Source organism: Eubalaena glacialis, chromosome 10 (genome assembly GCF_028564815.1).
Source record: "Eubalaena glacialis isolate mEubGla1 chromosome 10, mEubGla1.1.hap2.+ XY, whole genome shotgun sequence".
Taxonomy (NCBI): domain Eukaryota; kingdom Metazoa; phylum Chordata; class Mammalia; order Artiodactyla; family Balaenidae; genus Eubalaena; species Eubalaena glacialis.
This window is the reverse complement of record NC_083725.1, coordinates 4,153,771-4,174,242: the sequence shown is the minus strand read 5'-3', so window position 1 is coordinate 4,174,242 and position 20,472 is coordinate 4,153,771. Positions and strand designations below refer to the sequence as shown.

General features: G+C 37.4%; 1 long non-coding RNA gene across 3 annotated transcripts in view; it reads left to right on the top strand.

Moving 5' to 3' along the window:
* Window positions 1-20,472, top strand: part of LOC133099396 (uncharacterized) — a 49,826-nt gene that overhangs the window by 17,483 nt on the left and 11,871 nt on the right. For all 3 annotated transcript variants that reach the window (XR_009702330.1, XR_009702328.1, XR_009702329.1), the window contains one exon: window positions 18,625-18,699. This is a non-coding gene — a long non-coding RNA (uncharacterized LOC133099396). The remainder of the gene's footprint in view (window positions 1-18,624; window positions 18,700-20,472) is intronic.

The following is a 20,472-nucleotide window of genomic DNA, read 5'->3' as shown; positions in this document are numbered from 1 at the left end:
GCCCCACCAAAGAGCCCAGGTAGGGTTGCCTCCAGTGTTGGGTTGCCTCGGGCCAAACAACCAAGAGGGAGGGAACCCAACCCCACCCATAAGCAGTCAACCGGATTAAAGTTTTACTGAACTCTGCCCACCAGAGCAACAGTCAGCTCTACCCACCACCAGGCCCTCCCATCAGGAAACTTGCACAAGCCTCTTAGATAGCCGCATCCACCAGAGGGCAGACAGCAGAAGCAAGAAGAACTACAATCCTGCAGCCTGTGGAACAAAAACCACATTCACAGAAAGACACACAAGATGAAAAGGCAGATGGCTATGTACCAGATGAAGGAACAAGATAAAACCCCAGAAAAATGACTAAATGAAGTGGAGATAGGCAACCCTCCAGAAAAAGAATTCAGAATAATGATAGTGAAGATGATCGAGGACCTCGGAAAAAGAATGGAGGCAAAGATCGAGAAGATGCAAGAAATGTTTAACAAAGACCTAGAAGAATTAAAGAACAAACAAACAGAGATGAACAATACAATAACTGAAATGAAAACTACATTAGAAGGAATCAATAGCAGAATAACTGAGGCAGAAGAATGTATAAGTGACCTGGAAGACAGAATGGTGGAATTCACTGCTGCGGAACAGACTAAAGAAAAAAGAATGAAAAGAAATGAAGACAGCCTAAGAGACCTCTGGGACAACATTAAAAGCAACAACATTTGCATTATAGGGGTCCCAGAAGGAGAAGAGGGAGAGAAAGGACCCGAGAAAATATTTGAAGAGATTATAGTCGAAAACTTCCCTAACATGGGAAAGGAAATAGCCACCCAAGTCCAGGAAGCGCAGAGAGTCCCATACAGGATAAACCCAAGGAGAAACACGCCGAGACACATAGTAATCAAATTGGCAAAAATTAAAGACAAAGAAAAATTATTGAAAGCAGCAAGGGAAAAACGACAAATAACATACAAGGGAACTCCCATAAGGTTAACAGCTGATTTCTCAGCAGAAACTCTACAAGTCAGAAGGGAGTGGCATGATATACTTAAAGTGATGAAAAGGAAGAACCTACAACCAAGATTACTCTACCCGGCAAGGATCTCATTCAGATTCGATGGAGAAATCAAAAGCTTTACAGACAAGCAAAAGCTAAGAGAATTTAGCACCACCAAACCAGCTCTACAACAAATGCTAAAGGAACTTCTCCAAGGGGGAAACACAAGAGAAGAAAAGGACCTACAAAAACAAACCCAAAACAACTAAGAAAATGGTCATAGGAACATACATATCGATAATCACCTTAAACATGAATGGATTAAATGCTCCAACCAAAAGACACAGGCTTGCTGAATGGATACAAAAACAAGACCCATATATATGCTATCTGCACGAGACCCACTTGAGACCTAGGGACACATAGAGACTGAAAGTGAGGGGATGGAAAAAGATATTCCATGCAAATGGAAATCAAAAGAAAGCTGGAGTAACAATACTCATATCAGATAAAATAGACTTTAAAATAAAGAATGTTACAAGAGACAAGGAAGGACACTACATAATGATCAAGGGATCAATCCAAGAAGAAGATATAACAATTATAAATATATATGCACCCAACATAGGAGCACCTCAATACATAAGGCAACTGCTAACAGCTGTAAAAGAGGAACTCAACAGTAACACAATAATAGTGGGGAAATTTAACACCTCACTTACACCAATGGACAGATCATCCAAAATGAAAATAAATAAGGAAACAGAAGCTTTAAATGACACAATAGACCAGATAGATTTAATTGATATTTATAGGACATTCCATCCAAAAACAACAGATTACACTTTCTTCTCAAGTGCGCACGGAACATTCTCCAGAATAGATCACATCTTGGGTCACAAATCAGGCCTCAGTAAATTTAAGAAAATTGAGATCATATCAAGCATCTTTTCTGACCACAACGCTATGAGATTAGAAATGAAGTACAGGGAAAAAACCGTAAAAAACACAAACACATGGAGGCTAAACAATACATTACTAAATAACCAAGAGATCACTGAAGAAATCAAAGAGGAAATCAAAAAATACCTAGAGACAAATGACAATGAAAACACGATGATCCAAAACCTATAGGATGCAGCAAAAGCTGTTCTAAGAGGGAGGTTTATAGCTATACAAGCCTACCTCAAGAAACAAGAAAAATCTCAAATAAACAATCTAACCTTGCACCTAAAGGAACTAGAGAAATAAGAACAAACAAAACCCAAAGTTAGTAGAAGGAAAGAAATCATAAAGATCAGAGCAGAAATAAATGAAATAGAAACAAAACAGTAGCAAAGATCAATAAAACTAAAAGCTGGTTCTTTGAGAAGATAAACAAAATTGATAAACCATTAGCCAGACTCATCAAGAAAAAGAGGGAGAGTACTCAAATCACTAAAATTAGAAATGAAAAAGGAGAAGTTACAACAGACACCGCAGAGATACAAAGCATCCTAAGAGACTACTACGAGCAACTCTATGCCAATAAAATGGACAATCTGGAAGAAATGGACAAATTCTTAGAGAGGTTTAACCTTCCGAGACTGAACCAGGAAGAAATAGAAAATATGAACAGACCAATCACAAGTAAGGAAATTGAAACTGTGATTAAAAATCTTCCAACAAACAAAAGCCCAGGACCAGATGGCTTCACAGTTGAATTCTATCAAACATATAGAGAAGAGCTAACACCTATCCTTCTCAAACTCTTCCAAAAAATTGCAGAGGAAGGAACACTCCCAAACTCATTCTATGAGGCCACCATCGCCCTGATACCAAAACCAGACAAAGCTACTACAAAAACAGAAAATTACGGACCAATATCACTGATGAATATAGATGCAAAAATCCTCAAGAAAATACTAGCAAACAGAATTCAACAACACATTAAAAGGATCATACAACATGATTAAGTGGGATTTATCCCAGGGATGCAAGGATTCTTCAATATACACAAATCAACCAATGTGATTCACCATATTAACAAATTGAAGAATAAAAACCATGTAATCATCTTAATAGACGCAGAAAAAGCTTTTGACAAAATTCAACACCCATTTATGATAAAAACTCTCCAGAAAGTGGGCATAGAGGGAACCTACCTCAACATAATAAAGGCAATATACAACAAACCCACAGCAAACATCATTCTCAATGGTGAAAAACTGAAAGCATTTCCTCTGAGATCAGGAACAAGACAGGGATGTCCACTCTCACCACTATTATTCAACATAGTTTTGGAAGTCCTAGCTACAGCAGTCAGAGAAGAAAAAGAAATAAAAGGAATACAAATTGGAAAAGAAGAAGTAAAACTGTCACTGTTTGCAGATGACATGATACTATTCATAGAGAATCCTAAAGATGCCACCAGAAAACTACTAGAGCTAATCAATGAATTTGGTAAAGTTGCAGGATACAAAATTAATGCACAGAAATCTCTTGCATTCCTATACACTAATGATGCAAAATCTGAAAGAGAAATTAAGGAAACACTCCCATTTACCATTGCAACAAAAAGAATAAAATACCTAGGAATAAACTTACCTAGGGAGACAAAAGACCTGTATGCAGAAAACTATAAGACACTGATGAAAGAAATTAAAGATGATACCAACAGATGGAGAGATATACCATGTTCTTGGATTGGAAGAATCAATATTATGAAAATGACTATATCACCCAAAGCAATCTACAGATTCAATGCAATCCCTATCAAATTACCAATGGCATTTTTTACAGAACTAGAACAAAAAATCTTAAAATTTGTATGGAGACACAAAAGACCCCAAATGGCCAAAGCAGTCTTGTGGGAAAAAAAACGGAGCTGGAGGAATCAGACTCCCTGACTTCAGACTATACTACAAAGCTACAGTACTCAAGACAATATGGTACTGGCACAAAAACAGAAACATAGATCAATGGAACAAGATAGAAAGCCCAGAGATAAACCCACGCACCTATGGTCAGCTAATCTATGACAAAGGAGGCAAGGACATACAATGGAGAAAAGACAGTCTCTTCAATAAGTGGTGCTGGGAAGACTGGACAGCTACATGTAAAAGAATGAAATTAGAACACTCCCTAACACCACACACAAAAATAAACTCAAAATGGATTAGAGACCTAAATGTAAGACCGGACACTATAAAACTCTTAGAGGAAAACATAGGAAGAACACTCTTTGACATAAATCACAGCAAGGTATTTTTTGATCCACCTCCTAGAGTAATGGAAATAAAAACAAAAATAAACAAATGGGACCTAATGAAACTTCAAAGCTTTTGCACAGCAAAGGAAACCATAAACAAGATGAAAAGACAAGCCTTAGAATGGGAGAAAATATTTGCAAATGAATCAACGGACAAAGGATTAATCTCCAAAATATATAAACAGCTCATGCAGCTCAGTATTAAAAAAACAAACAACCCAATCCAAAAATGGGCCAAAGACCTAAATAAACATTTCTCCAAAGAAGACATACAGATGGCCAAGAAGCACATGAAAAGCTGCTCAGCATCACTAATTATTAGGGAAATGCAAATCAAAACTACAATGAGGTACCACCTCACACCAGTTAGAATGGCGTCATCAGAAGATCTACAAACAACAAATGCTGGAGAGGGTGTGGAGAAAAGGGAACCCTCTTGCACTGTTGGTGGGAATGTAAATTGATACAGCCACTATGGAGAACAGTATGGAGGTTCCTTAAAAAACTAAAAATAAAATTACCATATGATCCAGCAATCCCATTACTGGGCATATACCCAGAGAAAACCATAATTCAAAAGGACACATGCACCTCAGTGTTCCTTGCAGCACTATTTACAATAGCCAGGTCATGGAAGCAACCTAAATGCACATCGACAGACGAATGGATAAAGAAGATGTGATACATATATACAATGGAATATTACTCAGCCATAAAAAGGAACGAATTTGGGTCATTTGTTGAGACGTGGATGGATCTAGAGCCTGTCATACAGAGTGAAGTAAGTCAGAAAGAGAAAAACAAATATCGTATATTAACGCATATATGTGGAACCTAGAAAAATGGTACAGATGAACCAGTTTGCAGGGCAGAAATTGAGACACAAATGTAGAGAACAAACATATGGACACCAAAGGGGGAAAGCGGCAGGGGGTTGGGGGTGGGGTGTGATGAATTGGGCGATTGGGATTGACATGTATACATTGATATGTATAAAATTGATGACTAATAAGAACCTGCTGTATAAAAAGATAAATAAAATTAAATTTAAAAATTTTAAAAAGAAAAAAAAAGAATGGGGGAAGGCAATATCAAAAAGATATGGGCTGAGAATTTTCCAAGAATTAGAAGACTTGATTGTTCAAATTGAAGAAAGCTGACTCATGAGCAAAATAAATCAATAGCAATCCTTACGTAAACACAGGACACTAGAGACAAAGACAAAGGTCACCTATGGAGAAAAGAAGTATTAAACTGGTATCTTGTCATTGAGACTAGAAGCTAGAAAACACTGGAATAATATCTTTAAAGTTCTGAGAGGAAATAACCGGTACACCAGAATTCTATACCCAGCTAAACTAACACAGAATATTGAGGATAGGATAAAAACATGTTCAGCCAGTCAAAAGACTGAGAATGTGTCTCTCAGTGACTCTTTCTGACAGCATCATTAAATGTAGTAACTCAATAAGAAGGAAATTGGAATCGTAAGAAATAAATGGAATGCAAGAAGCAGTGGTGCTCAAGTAAGCAAAGCAGGTTTACTGGGGAAAAAGAGAGTGAAAAAGCTGGAGGTTTAGCAAGTATGGTCATGGATCTGTATATTTAGGCTTAATATTTCATAGGTGGAGGAGTCCTGTGTGCTGATAAGTTTCATGTAGCCTCAAGGGTGGTTGACTAGAGTGAGCAGCGTGAAGATCATTTGATCCCAGAAAGTCAAGAAGTTTTGAAACTAAGATATGGGAGGGACCATATATTATACTGATTATTTTCCTCCACTGCATCCCAAATAGATTCTCCAATCTTCTCTCAGTGCTGCTTTGGCTATGCAAGACTGACCCCTATGAACTGTGTCATGCAGGTGTCCTTGCTAGCTGGCTTCATGTGGAGTTTGACAAATTGGAGTCACTGGCCAAAAATCAGTGTGAGTGAAAGAGAGAACAGAGTTCCTTCCCATTCTCTCCCTGCTTCAGCATTGCTTCTCTAGTAGCATATGTGTCTCTCCATGACTAGAGTTCCCACTAATGGCCCCTTTTCCATGGATCCAGCTATCACTGGGCTCTCTTTCTTCTTCTTGCATTTTGGCCCTATGAATAACAGATTTTTACCACCATTGATTTCTAGGTAATATCAGGAGATAATTCTCCACAGGTCTCTCATGTTTTTGTACATCTTGTGAGTAAGGTACTAAATGCCCTTTGTTGCTGATTATCTTTTCAAGGATGTTTGTATACCGAATAGCCTTGGAAAGTGAAGATAGTGTCTCTCTCTGGAGCAAAAGGCAGTCATACTCACTGTCCAGTGTAATGAAGGTAACGTCTCCCTCTGAAGCAAAGGGCAGACATGCCTACTGCCCATTATAAAAGATTGCGTTTCCTAAACTCAGGGTTTCCTGGCCTGTAATTGAACCCATCGCATGTGCAGTTGTTATCTGGCCCCCTTCGTGTCACTCTGGGGGAGTTGGGGCTTAGATAACCAAAACAAAAATACTGATGCTCTGGCTACTGTTACTGCTATGTGTAGTCAACCATCCTTCATCTTTGACCCAGGAGTGTCATGTCTTCAATCACTGCCCATGAAGCTGTAACAGGCTATCTCATTAGCTTTCAAATAGGGTAAAATCTCAAATCCCTAACAGTTCTTGACAACAGTCTTTTTTTTTTTTTTTTTTTAATAAATTACTTGGTTTTTTGTTTTTTGTTTTTTAAATTAATTAATTAATTAATTAATTTATTTATGGCTGTGTTGGGTCTTCGCTTCTGTGTGAGGGCTTTCTCTAGTTGCGGCAAGCGGGGGCCACTCTTCATCTTCATCGCGGTGCGCGGGCCTCTCACTATCGCGGCCTCTCTTGTTGCGGAGCACAGGCTCCAGACACGCAGGCTCAGTAATTGTGGCTCACGGGCCTAGTTGCTCCGCGGCATGTGGGATCTTCCCAGACCGGGGCTCGAACCCGTGTCCCCTGCATTGGCAGGCGGATTCTCAACCACTGCGCCACCAGGGAAGCCCCCTAACAGTTCTTGACAGGTACTTGGCATCTCTTGTTTGTTCCCTTAAACCTGACAGTACTTCTAAAGATAGTTCTTTCACAAAACCCGTCTTATTGAATTCTATTTCCTGCTGGGCTCCTGCCTGATATATCTAGATAGTTTGAAATCTCTATGGTCAGTTAATTTACGACAAAGGAGGCAAGAATATACAATGGAGAAAAGACAGGCTCTTCAATAAGTGGTACTGGGAGAAGTGGACAAATACATGTAAAAGAATGAAATTAGAACATTTTCTAACACCATACACAGAAACAAACTCAAAATGGATTAAAGACCTAAATGTAAGACTGGATACCATAAAACTCCTAGAGGGAAACATAGGCAGAACACTCTTTGACATAAATCACAGCAATATCTTTTTGGATCCATCTCCTAGAGTAGTGGAAATAAAAACAAAAATAAATCAATGGGACCTAATTAAACTTAAAAGCTTTTGCACAGCAAAGGAAACCATAAACAAAACAAAAAGACAACCTACGGGGGTGGGGGGGGGAGGAAGAGGAGCTTGTTTTTTAGTGTGATATTTACCTAGCGATAATAAACTGAAAATCTTTTGCCAAAAAAAAAGACAACCTACAGAATGGGAAAAAATATTTGCAAATGATGCGACCAAGAAGAGATTAATCTCCAAAATATACAAATAGTTCATACAGCTCAATATCAAAAAACCAAACAACCCAGTCAAAAAATAGACAGAAGATCTAAATAGACATCTCCAAATAAGACATACAGATGGCCAAAGGCACATGAAAAGATGCTGAACCTTGCTAGTTATTAGAGAAATGCAAATCAAAACTACGATGAGTTATCACCTCACACTGGTCAGAATGGCCATCATCAAAAAGTCTACAAATAAATGCTGGAGAGGATGTGGAGAAAAAGGAACCTTCCTACACTGTTTGTGAGAATGTAAACTGATACAGCCACTATGGAGAACAGTATGGAGGTTCCTTAAAAAACTAAAAAATAGAGCAATCCCACTCCTGGGCATATATCCAGAGAAAACCATAACTGAAAAGACATGCACCCCAATGTTCACTGCAGCACTATTTACAATAGCCAAGACATGGAAGCAGCCTAAATGTCCATTGACAGATGAATAGATAAATAAGATGCAGTACATATATATACACTGGAATATTACTCAGCCATAAAAAGAATGAAATAATGCCATTTGCAGCAACATGGATGGACCTAGTGATTATCATACTAAGTGAAGTAAGTCAGACATAGAAAGACAAATATCACATGATATTGCTTATATGTGGAATCTAAAATAAAAATGATACAAATAAACTTATATACAAAACAGAAATAGACCCACAGGCATAGAAAATAAACTTATGGTTACCGAAGGGGAAGGGGGGTATAAATTAGGAGTTTGCAATTACCATATACACAGTAATATATATATATATAATAGATAAACAACAAGGACCTACTGTATAGCACAGGGAACTATACTCAATATTTTGTAATAATCTATAAGGGAAAAGAATCTGAAAAAGAATATATGTCTGTTAGATTTACTTTCATGCCTTTCCAAGCAGATTATAAAGCCCTTTATGACGGAGACTATTCTGTGTATCTTTGAAAGCTGAGAACCTATCGGAGAGCTGACATCTGGTTAGCAATCAATACATTTGGTTGAATAAGGGGAAAAGATCAAATGACACTTAATGGGTGGTTCGAGAGGGCTATGAAAACACATTTTATCTTCAATATAGTTTAAAAAAATTTATTGTAAAATATATATAACATGAAATTTACCATTTTAACCATTTTAAAGTATAAAATTCAGTGACATTAAGTACATTTAAATTGTTGTGCAACCATTACCACTAACCCTTTCCAGAACTCCTTCATTATCCCAAACAGAAACTCTGTACACATTAAACAATAATGCCTCATTCTACCTTCCCCACAGCCCTTGGTCACCTCTAATCTACTTTCTGTTTCTGTGAATTTGCCTATTCTTGGTAACTCATGTAAGTGGAATTATATGGTATCTGTCCTTTTGTATCTGTATTATTTCACTTAGCATTGTGTTTTCAAGGTTCATCTGTGTTGTAGCATGTACCAGAATTTCATTCATTTTCAAGGCTCAAAAATATTCCATTGTATGTATCTGCTACATTTTGTTATCCATTCATCTGTTGATGGACACTTGGATTGTCTCCACCTTTCGGCTATTGTGAATAATGTTGCTATGAACATTGGTGTACAAGTATCTGTTTGAGTCCTTGGTTTCAATTCTTTTGGATACGTATCTAGAAGTGGAATTGCTGGATCATATGGTAGTTCTGTTTACCTTTTTGAGGAACCATCATACCGTTTTCCACAGTGGCTGCACCATTTTACATTTCCACCAGCAATAAACAAGGGTTCCAATTTTTCCATATCCTCACAAACACTTGTAATTTTCTTTCTGTTTTTTTTTCTTTTCTCATTGGGTATTATCCATTCTTTTGAATATTAAGTACAGTTGACCCTTGAAAATTCGCAGTGAAAATCTGCTTATAACTTTATGTTTGGTCCTCCAAATCTGCTGTTTAACATCTAAGGATTCAAACAACCTTGATTGTGCAGTACTGTAGCATGTATTTACTGATAAATATACACAATTCAAGACCTGTGCAATTCAAACCCATGCTGTTCAAGGGTCAACTGTAGTATCTCCTTGTGGTTTTGATTTGCATTTCTCAAATGGCTAGTGATGTTAAACATCTTTTCATGTGCTTGTTGGCCAATCATATATCTTCTTCGGATAGATGTCTTTTCAAGTATTTCACCTATTTTTAAATTGTTTTTCTGTGTGTGAGTGATTCAATTGCAGGAATTCTTTATATATTCTGGGTATATGATATATGATTGACAAATATTTTCTCCCTTTTTGTGAGCTACCTTTTCACTCTCTCAGTAGTGTCCTTTGATTCACAAAAGTTTTAAATTTTAATGAAGTCCAGTGTATCTACTTTTTCTTTTGTTGTGACCAACAAAAACAGGTGTCATAGCTAAGAAATCATTGCCAAATACAATTCACGAAGTTTTTGTGTGTTTTCTTCTAACAGTTTTATAGTTTCAGCTCTTATATTTAGGTTTTTGACCCACTTTGAGTTAATTTTTACATATGATGTGAAATAAGGATCCAACTTCATTCTTTTCCACATGGATATCCATTTTTCCCAGCACCATTTGTTGAAAAGATGGTCCTTCCCCCATTGAATAGTCTTGGCACCCCTGTTTTAAATCTTTTGACCATGTGAAGGTTTATTTCTGGGGTGTCTATTCTATTCCATTGGTCTACATGTCTTTATGCTAGTACCACACTGTTTTGATTACTGTGTCTTTGTAGTAAGTTTTGAAATCAAGAAGAGTGTGAAACCTCCAACTTTGTTTTTCTTTTCAAGATTGTTTTGACTATTTGGGGTCCATTGAGATTCTGTATGTATTTTAGAATGAATTTTCTATTTATGCAAAAAAAGTCATTGTAATTTTAATAGGAATATCATTGAATCTATAGATTGCTTTTGGTAGTGTTGATGTCTTAACAATATTGAGTTTTCTGATCCATGAACATTGGATGCCTTTCTATTTACTTCTGTTTTTAATTTCTTTCAGCAACATTTTATTGTTGTAAGTGCAGTTCTTTAGACTCTTTGGTTAAGTTTATTCCTAAGTATTTTATTCTTTTTGATACTATTGTATATGAAATTAAAAAAATTTTTTTTTCAGATTAATTGTTGCTATTATATAGAAATGCACTATTTTTGGGTGTTGATTTTGTATCCTGCAAGTTTTCTGAATTTTTAACCAGTTCTAACAGTTTTTTTGTGATGTGTGGACTCTAGGTTTTCTACATAAAATATCATGTTGTCTTCGAACACAGATAACTTTACTTTTCTTTTTCCAATTTGGATACCTTTTTCTTCCCTCCCTTCATTCCTCCCTTCCTTCCTTCCTTCCTTCCCTTTTCTTTTATTCCTTCCCTTCTTCTTTTTTTCCTTCCTCCCCTCCTTTATTTCTTTCTTTCTCTCTCTCTCTCTCTCTTTCTTCCTTCCTTCCTTCCTTCTTTCCCTCCCTCCCTCCCTCCTTCCTTGCTCCCTCCCTTCCTTCCTTCCTTCCTTCCTTCACCTAGTTGCTCTGGCTAGAACTTCCAACACTATTTTGAATAGAAGTAGCAAAAGTGAGCATCCTTGTGTTGTTCCTGATCTTAGAGGAAAAGCTTTCAGTCTTTCAGCATTGAGTATGATGTTAGCTGTGGATTTATATATATATATATATATAGGCTTTATCATGTTGAGTAAATTTCTTTCTATTCCTACTTCATTGATTGTATTTGTCATGAAAGGGTGTTGAATTTTGTCAAATGCCTTTTTTTTTTTGCATTAGTTGTGTTTTTTCCCCTTCATTCTATTAATTCTATTGATATCGTGTTCTACATTGGTTGATTTTCATGTGATGAACTATTCTTGCATTCTGGGAATAAAACTCACTAGGTCATGGTATATAACCCTTTTAAAATGCTGCTGAATTTGGTTTGCTAGTTTGTTGAGGTTTTTTTTTTTTAATTTATTTTTTTATATTTATTTTTGGCTGTGTTGGGTCTTTGTTTCTGTGCGAGGGCTTTCTCTAGTTGCGGCAAGCGGGGGCCACTCTTCATCGCGGTGCGCAGGCCTCTCACTATCGCGGCCTCTCGTTGCAGAGCACAGGCTCCAGACGCACAGGCTCAGTAGTTGTGGCTCACGGGCCCAGTTGCTCCGTGGCATGTGGGATCTTCCCAGACCAGGGCTCGAACCTGTGTCCCCTGCATTGGCAGGCAGATTCTCAAACACTGCGCCACCAGGGAAGCCCTGTTGAGGATTTTTGCATCAATATTCTTAAGGGATGTGCGTCTGTAGTTTTCTTTAGTATCTTTTTTTGGCTTTGATATCAGGGTAATGATAGCCTCATAGAATGAGTTAGGAAGTATTCCCTCCTCTTCAATTTTTGTGAAGAATTTAAGAAGGACTTGTGTTAATTTTTCTTAAGTGTTTGGTAGAATTCACCAGTGAGCTATCTGATCTTCGGCTTTTCTTTGTTGAGAGATTTTTTTTTTAAATAAATTTATTTATTTATTTATTTTTATTTTTGGCTGCATTGGGTCTTCATTGGGTCTTCGTTGCTGTGCGCGGGCTTTCTCTAGTTGCAGTGAGCGGGGGCTACTCTTCGTTGTGGTGCGCAGGCTTCTCATTGCAGTGGCTTCTCTTGTTGTGGAGCACGGGCTCTAGGCGCATGGGCTTCAGTAGTTGTGTCACATGGGCTCAGTAGTTGTGGCTCATGGGCCTTAGAGCACAGGCTCAGTAGTTGTGGTGCATGGAATTAGTTGCTCCGCGGCATGTGGGATCTTCCTGGATCAGGGCTCAAACCCGTGTCCCCTGAATTGGCAGGTGGATTCTTAACCACTGTGCCAGCAGGGAAGCCCTCTTTGTTGAGAGATTTTGATTACTGATTCAATCTTCTTACTAATTATAGATCTATTCAGATTTTCTCTTTCTTCATGAGTCAGTTTTGGTAGGTTGTATGTTTCTAGGAATTTGTCCACTTTATCTAGATTATCCAGTGTGTTGGCATACAATTATTCATAGTATTCTCTTATAATCCTTTTTATCTCTGTAAAGTCAATAGTAATGTCCTTTCCCCCCAACCTTATTTAGTAATTTGAGTTTTCTCTTTTTTTTCTTATCCAATCTAGCTAAAGAGTTGTCAATTTTACTAATTTTTTTCAAAGCATCAACTTTTAGTTTTGTTGATTTTCTCTATTTTTTTAATTCTCTATTTTTCTCCACTCTAATCTTTATTATTTCCTTCTGTCTGTTAGTGTTGAGCTTCCCTGTTTGTCTTTTCTAGTTCTCTTAAGGTATAAGTTAGGTTATTGATTTGAGATCTTTCTCCTTTTTTTAATGTAAATTTTTACGGCTGCAAATTTCCCTTTTAATACTACTTTTTCTGCATCCCACACATTTTGATATGTTGTGTTTTCATTTTCATTTTTATCAAGGTATTTTCTAATTTCTAATTTCTTTTCTTTAACCCTTTGGATATTTAAGAGTATGTTGTTTAATTTCCACATATTTTTGAATTTTCTAATTTCCCTTCTATTTTGATTTCCAGTTTCATTCTATTTTGATAGGAAGATACTCTGCATGACTTCAATCTTTTAAAATTTATTAAGAATTGTTTTGTCATCTAACATATGGTCTATCTTGGAGAATGTTCCATGTGCACTTGAGAAAAGTGTGTATTCTGTTGTTGCTAGAGTTTTCTGCATATATATGTATATATATATTTAGTTTATCGTGTTGTTTAAGCCCTCTATTCCTTATTAATCTTATGTCTGGTTGTTCTATTCATTACTGAAGGTAGGGTTTGTAGTGTCCAACTATTTTTGAAGGACTATTTCTCCTTTCAATTCTGTCAAGGTTTTCTGCATATAGTCTTTGGCTCTGCTGTTTGGTGCATCTATGCTTGTAATTATTATATCTTCCTGACGAATTGACCCTTTTATAGATATGTAATATCTTATATAGTCCTTATTTGTCTCTTGTAACAGTCTTTGACTTAATGTCTATTTTGTCTAACAAGTATAGCCACCCTAGCACTCTTTGGATTGTTTGCATGGGATATCTTCTTCCACCTTTTCACTTTCAGCCCATTTGTGTTTTTGGATATAAAGTGAATCTGTTTTAGACGTTATATAGTTGGATCGTGTTTTTAAATCAATTCTGCCAGTCTTTGCCTTTTGATTGAAGAGTTTAATCCATTTACATCTAAAGCAGTTACTGATAATGAAGGACTTATTTCCATCATTTTGTTATTTGGTTTTTGTATGTCTGTTAGCTTTTTTGTTCCTCATTTACTCCATTATTGCTTTCTTCTGTGTTTTGTTCATCTTTTTGGTAGTCACACATTTTGATTCCCTTCTCATTTCCTTTTGTGTATATTCTCTAGCTATATTTTTGTGGCTATAATCATGATCACATTTAACATCCTAAATTTATAACAACCTAATTTGAATTGACACCGGCTTAATTTCAACTGCATACAAAAACTCTACTCCTATATAGCTCTGTCTTCCCCTGCCACTTTATGTTATTGATGTCACAAATTACATCTTTATCTATTATGTGCCTATAATAGTTTCCTGATGCCACTCTAAAAAATTATCACAAATTGGGTCACTTAAATAAGGGAAATTTATTGTCTCACAGGTATGGAGGCTAGAAGTCCGAGATCAACATGTCAGCAAGTTGCTATCTTTTGAGGCTGTGAGAGAGAATCTGTTCCATGCCTCTTACTTAGCTTCAGGTGGTCTCCTGACAATCTTTGTTGCTCCTTGGCTTGTAGAAACATCACCCTGATCTCTGCCTTCATCTTCATATAGCATTCTCCCCATATGCCTCTCTCAAATTTCACCTTTTTATAAGGACACCAGTCATATTGGATTAGGGGTCCACCCATTCCAGTATGACCTCATCTTAACTAATTATATCTGCAATGACCTTATGTCCAAATAAGATCACATTCTGAGGTACTGAGGATTAGGACTTCAACTATTAATTGGTGGTGGTGGGGGGGGACACATAATACCACCCATAACAGTGCCCAATAACATAGCTCTATAATTATTCTTTATGCATTTTTTCTTTTAAACCCTTTATCAGAGACCTTTATTTCTTCATACAGCTTCAATTTACTGAATAACATCCTTTCATTTTAACCTGAAGGAGTCCCTTTAGCATTTCTGGTAGGGCAAGCCTAGTGGTAATCAGTTTCCTCAGCTTTTGTTTATCTAGGAATGTCTTAATTTTTCCTTTATTTTTGAAGGAAAGTTTTGCCAGCTATAGAATTCTTGGTTGACAGGTTTATCTTTCAGTACTTTAAAGATTTTATCCCATGTCTTTCTGGCCTCCAGGGTTTGTTGTGAAAAATTGGCTGATATTGTTATTGAGAATCCCTAGTACATGATGATGATTCACTTTTCTCTTGCTGCTTTTAAGACTCTCTCTTTATCTTTGGACAGTTTGCTTATATGTCTTGGTTGGGTCTTTTTGAGTTTATTCTATTTGGAGTCCATCAGGCTTCTTACAGTTGTAGGTTTATTTATTTCATCAAAGTTGAGATATTTTGCCATTATTTCTTCAAATAATCTCCACCCCCCTCTTGGCTCTTCTGGGACTCTCATAATGTGTATGTTGGTATACTTCATGATCCCTTAGTTCACTTTTCTTCATTGTTTTTGTTTCTGCACCTCAGACTCTATGATTTTGATTGTCTTATTTTCAAGCTTGCTGATTCTTTCTTCTCTTTGCTCAAATCTGCTGTTGAATCCCTCCAGTGAAATTTTCATTTCAATTACTGTAATTTTCAGCTCCACAATTTCTGTTTGGTTCCTTTTTATAATTTCTGTTGATATTCTCATTTTATCTATACATCATTTTCCCTCATTTCCTTTAGTTCCTTATCCATGTTTTCCTTTAGATCTTTGAGCATATTTAAGTTTTATCTAGTAAGTCTGATGTCTGGGCTTCCTCAGGAATGGTTTCTGTGAATTGATTTTGGTCCTTTGAATGTTTGCCCGTTTCTGTCTATGCCTTGCAATCTTCTTTTGCTGAAAATTGGATATTTAACTATATTATAATATGGTAACTCTGGGGACCTCCCTGGTGGTCCAGTGGTTAAGACTCCATGCTTCCACTGCAGGGGTGCGGGTTCAGTCCCTGGATGGGGAACTAATATCCCATATGCCAGGGGCATGGCCAAATATATGATGACTCTGGAAATCACATTCTTCCCCTTTCCCAGGGTTTGCTGGATTTGTTGTTGTTACTGTTGTTGAAGGCTGTAATAGTCTGTTTGTTTTGAGTGATTTCCTAACTATTTTTGCAGAGGCTATTGCTGGTCAGATGTGATCACTGAAGTCTCTGTTCCTTTAGCTCATATTCAGCTCAAAATCAAATGTTTTGATAGAAATTTTCTTGAGTGCCAGGAACTCTTCCAGTGTTTGCAGATTGGCTCTGTACTAGGGCATTCCTTCAATACTTAGCTAGGCTAGTTCTGAGGCTAGCAATCAGTCTGAGGTAAAATCTTAAGGTCTTCTCAGCAATTTTCTGAGCATGCATCTTGCCTGGGTGTGCATATGGCTTCCTAAATCCCCCCATATTTTTGGCTGCTTTCAAATGTCCTAGATTCCCAGTCTTACCCCAGATTTTCCTCTGCACCTTAGAAGGTCTATTGTATGTTTCCACTTATAATTTCTTGCTCCAGGAGTCTGTGGGTCTATAGTCATTTGCAAGTTTTATGAGTAGTGTCCACCACTTTTACCACCTGATTTCTGAGTTAGACATAACAGAGACAGGCTCTTGTGTCAGTCCTTCAGGTATCCACCAGACAGTTTAAATGTACACAATAATTTGCAAATAATTTCTGCTCTGCTTCTTCTAGTTTGAGGAATGATACTGGAAACCAGGTTGCTACCACTTCAAGACCAAAACCACTGCCATGCTGGGGAGGGGTGGAGTAAGGGTAACTAAAAATGCCACAGAACTTTCCTACCATTTTGAAGATGGCTTTTTCTTTTCTTTTCTTTTTTTAAATTTATTTTATTTTTGGCTGCGTTGGGTCTTTGTTGCTGTGCACGGGCTTTCTCTAGTTGCGGCGAGCAGGGGCTACTATTTGTTGTGGTGCACGGGCTTCTCACTGCGGTGGCTTCTCTTGTTGCAGAGCACGGGCTCTAGGCCCGTGGGCTTCAGTAGTTGTAGCTCGCAGGCTCTAGAGCGCAGGCTCAGTAGTTGTGGCACACGGGCTTAGTTGCTCCGCGGCATGTGGGATCTTCCCAGACCAGGGCTTGAACCCATGTCCCCTGCATTGGCAGGCGGATTCTTAACCACTGCGCCACCAGGGAAGCCCCAAGATGGCTTTTTCTTGATTGGGTATTTGTTTGGTGGCTATAAAACTTTGAGTGTTTTCCAGAGCTCCAGTAAGATTAGTTCAGACAGTTTCTGCCTTTTTAAAAAACATTTCTGTTGGGGAATGAAAACTTGGAGCTTCCTAGGCTGCCATTTTGCTGAAGTCTTTTCTTTAACCTAGTTTTGCCTTCACTTGGACTTTCACCAAAGAGCATCAGAGCACTTGGCATGTAACCTAAGTGAAGGTGTGTGTAGTTACTAAAAAATGGTGGAGCAAAGACACTCTGAGCCACTGTAAGGAGGCTTGGAATAGGAACTTGCTTGGAGAGTTGAAATTTTATAGATGAGGAATCCACTAGGTTATTGGATGACAGTTGAGAACAGATAAGCTTATGAAATGAACTTCTGTCCAGGTAGTAAATTACTCAGGGAGTTGGCGCTTGCTGACAGTGTGGGACAGCTGCAGTTACATGCTACAAATGGTTGGGTCTGATTTCTGGATGCATATTAATTCCAGCTCATGAAGGGTCTTGAGCAATGCCAAAAATGACCAAGTAGAAGAAAATGTGAAGATAATGATATGGCTGGTTCTGGTGCTGAATTAGATCCTCCCCTCAGAGCTCAGAGAATCTAATTCAATTCATTCCTAATGGTAGCTGTCATATCAGCTTGTCCTAACCCTGACTGTGGTTCACAGCTGTATCTCAGAAGTGACTTGGGAGGAAAACCTTTAGTAATTGTCTTCACCTCTCCATTTCTTCACTCTTTCTCCTATCATTAGTATCCCCTGCCTCTCCTCTCCTTTTTCTTCTCTGACTACTTATCCTCCTTTGCCTCCTACTACCTCAGTGAAAATATGTTCCAATCTGCTAAATGAATTCACATTAAAGTGCACATAGCCAATAAGACTTGAGTGTAAACCTGTCCAGGGTCTGTTTGCATTTTAACAGAAGTCTGTATTTCAAGCTAAAAGAAAACATTTCTAATTGTGAAGCTCTAAGTATTAGCTGTTCCATAGGAAAGAGAATTTTTAGAGGACCTGGTTCTAACTCAGAATGTTTTTAAGGTATACTCTACTCTAGATAGTATAAAGAAATTCCCAATTATAAAGGGACTTTAGAAAATCAAATCTCTCCTCGCAATATGAAAAGACGCTCTGAGGCTGATTTGAATGTGACATCATTGGATAATGAGCTTTTACACCTTTCCAGCCAAAGATACCAAGGATAAAGCCAAAACCTTGATCATATTGAGAAGTCAGGTCAGGGAGATTTTCACCTTTCTACAGGAAAAGAAAGGCTGATGAGGAGGAATAGAACAGATCTAATTTAGAATCTTAACTGTTTTAGAAGATAGTAAGCAGCCTCCATACATTAATATGGCCTTTCTTCCCAGTCATCACCGGAAAATCTTTGGGATACAGTATACAAAGTGAGGAGCTGCCAGTGCTGGAAGGACGGGTCCCAGAAGGTAAGAGCAAAGAGTGGGAAGCACATTAACACTGATTGAATTTAACCTCTACCAGCCTCTGTTTCTTCCTCTGTAATGTGGGAACAGTAATATCAATTGAAGAGGGTTAGAACTCTTTTGACTGCAAATTATAAGAAGCCATATTGAACACATTAACATAAGTTAAAAATAAAAAAAGGAATTTGTAGGCTTTTATTCCTGGTTGTCCAAGGGCATTGGCTTTTGGGCAAGGCTGGATCCAAAGACCCAAATGATGCCTTTAAAACTTTTTGGCTCTCCATTTCTTAGCTCTGCTTGTTTTTGTTTGGCTTTTTCTCAGATAGTTTTAATTTATGTGTCAGTTAAGAAGATCTAAAGAACTTATCTCCCAGCTTAACAATTCCAACAGAAAATCTTTTTCAAATATCATTCCCGGGGAAGATTATATTGCCTTGCTCAGGTCAGATGTCCAAACCCTAGCCTATTACCGTGTGTTGGGATTTTTGGATTGGCCAGCCTAGATCACATATATAACACAGTATTTGGCCAGTGTACCATAATTGACTGTCTCTCCAGGATCACATTGCATGAAGGGGGAGTTCCCTAAAGGATTCAAGAGACAGAGGATAGGAAAGTATGCTGGGCATGAAAATATGGTGGCTATTATAATCTACCAAACCTACCACTATAAGTTAAAGAATCAAATGAGCAGACACAGGGAAGCTGTTTATAAACTATAATCATAATTAAAACATCATTCAAATAATGATAAATACCATGTTCGTTAAAATCAAGAAAGCTGCATCATATAACGATGGCTTTACAAATCAGTGGGAAAAGATGGACTATTCAACACCTGTTGTGAGATAACTGGATGGAAAAACTGCAAGTAGGAGCCGCACCTCCCACCATACACTAGCATATACTCTAAATGGATTAAAGATTTAAACATAAAAGTGAAACCATAAAAGTGTCAGAAGAAAACGTGGTAAAACTCTTTTATAATCTTGGAATGGGTAAGGTCTTCCTAACCGTTACTTAATATTCTGAACTCATAAATAATATGACTGATAAATAAAACTACCAAAATGAAACCTTTGCATGATGAAAAACATCATTTGAAAAAAAAAGTCAAAAGGCAGAAAACAAATAGAATAAAAGGCAGTGGGGTGTTGGAGATGGCCTGCACTGGCTCACAGGAGCTGATTATTAAATTTTAGAAATTTTGCAAGCTGGTTGTCAACCACAGCCATTATTTAAAATTAAGTTATATAAACTTATAATTAAATAAAGAATGATACAAAGGTAATATATGCTCAAAGACTCATCACTCTAATTGTTTAACTACATTTTGCTATCATGCATGCTCTTGGAGTGATTTACATCTGTTGTGTCTGTATCATGGAGATATTACATAATGGCCTGGTGTTGCACGTTTCTCCCCAACTCCACATTTAGTGATGTCATGTTGGTAGCTTGAAATTGGCTGTGGTGGGAATATTTACATCATGGAACTTGGCAAATGCTATAAACCAGGATTTATTTTCCCCAGAGACCATTACTAAACACTGACCAACACACCACTGGAAAAAAATTTTGAAACTCACATTACAGAGAAAGGGCTAATCTCCCTATATGTAATGTGCTTCTTATAAGCCATGTACACAAAGACGATTAACCTAACAGAAACATAAGAAAGGTATGAAGTATCCATCCATTCATAGAAATAAAGAGGTGCTCTGTGTCACAAGAGAAATGCAAATAAAAACCATACTGAGGTATTATTTTTTACTT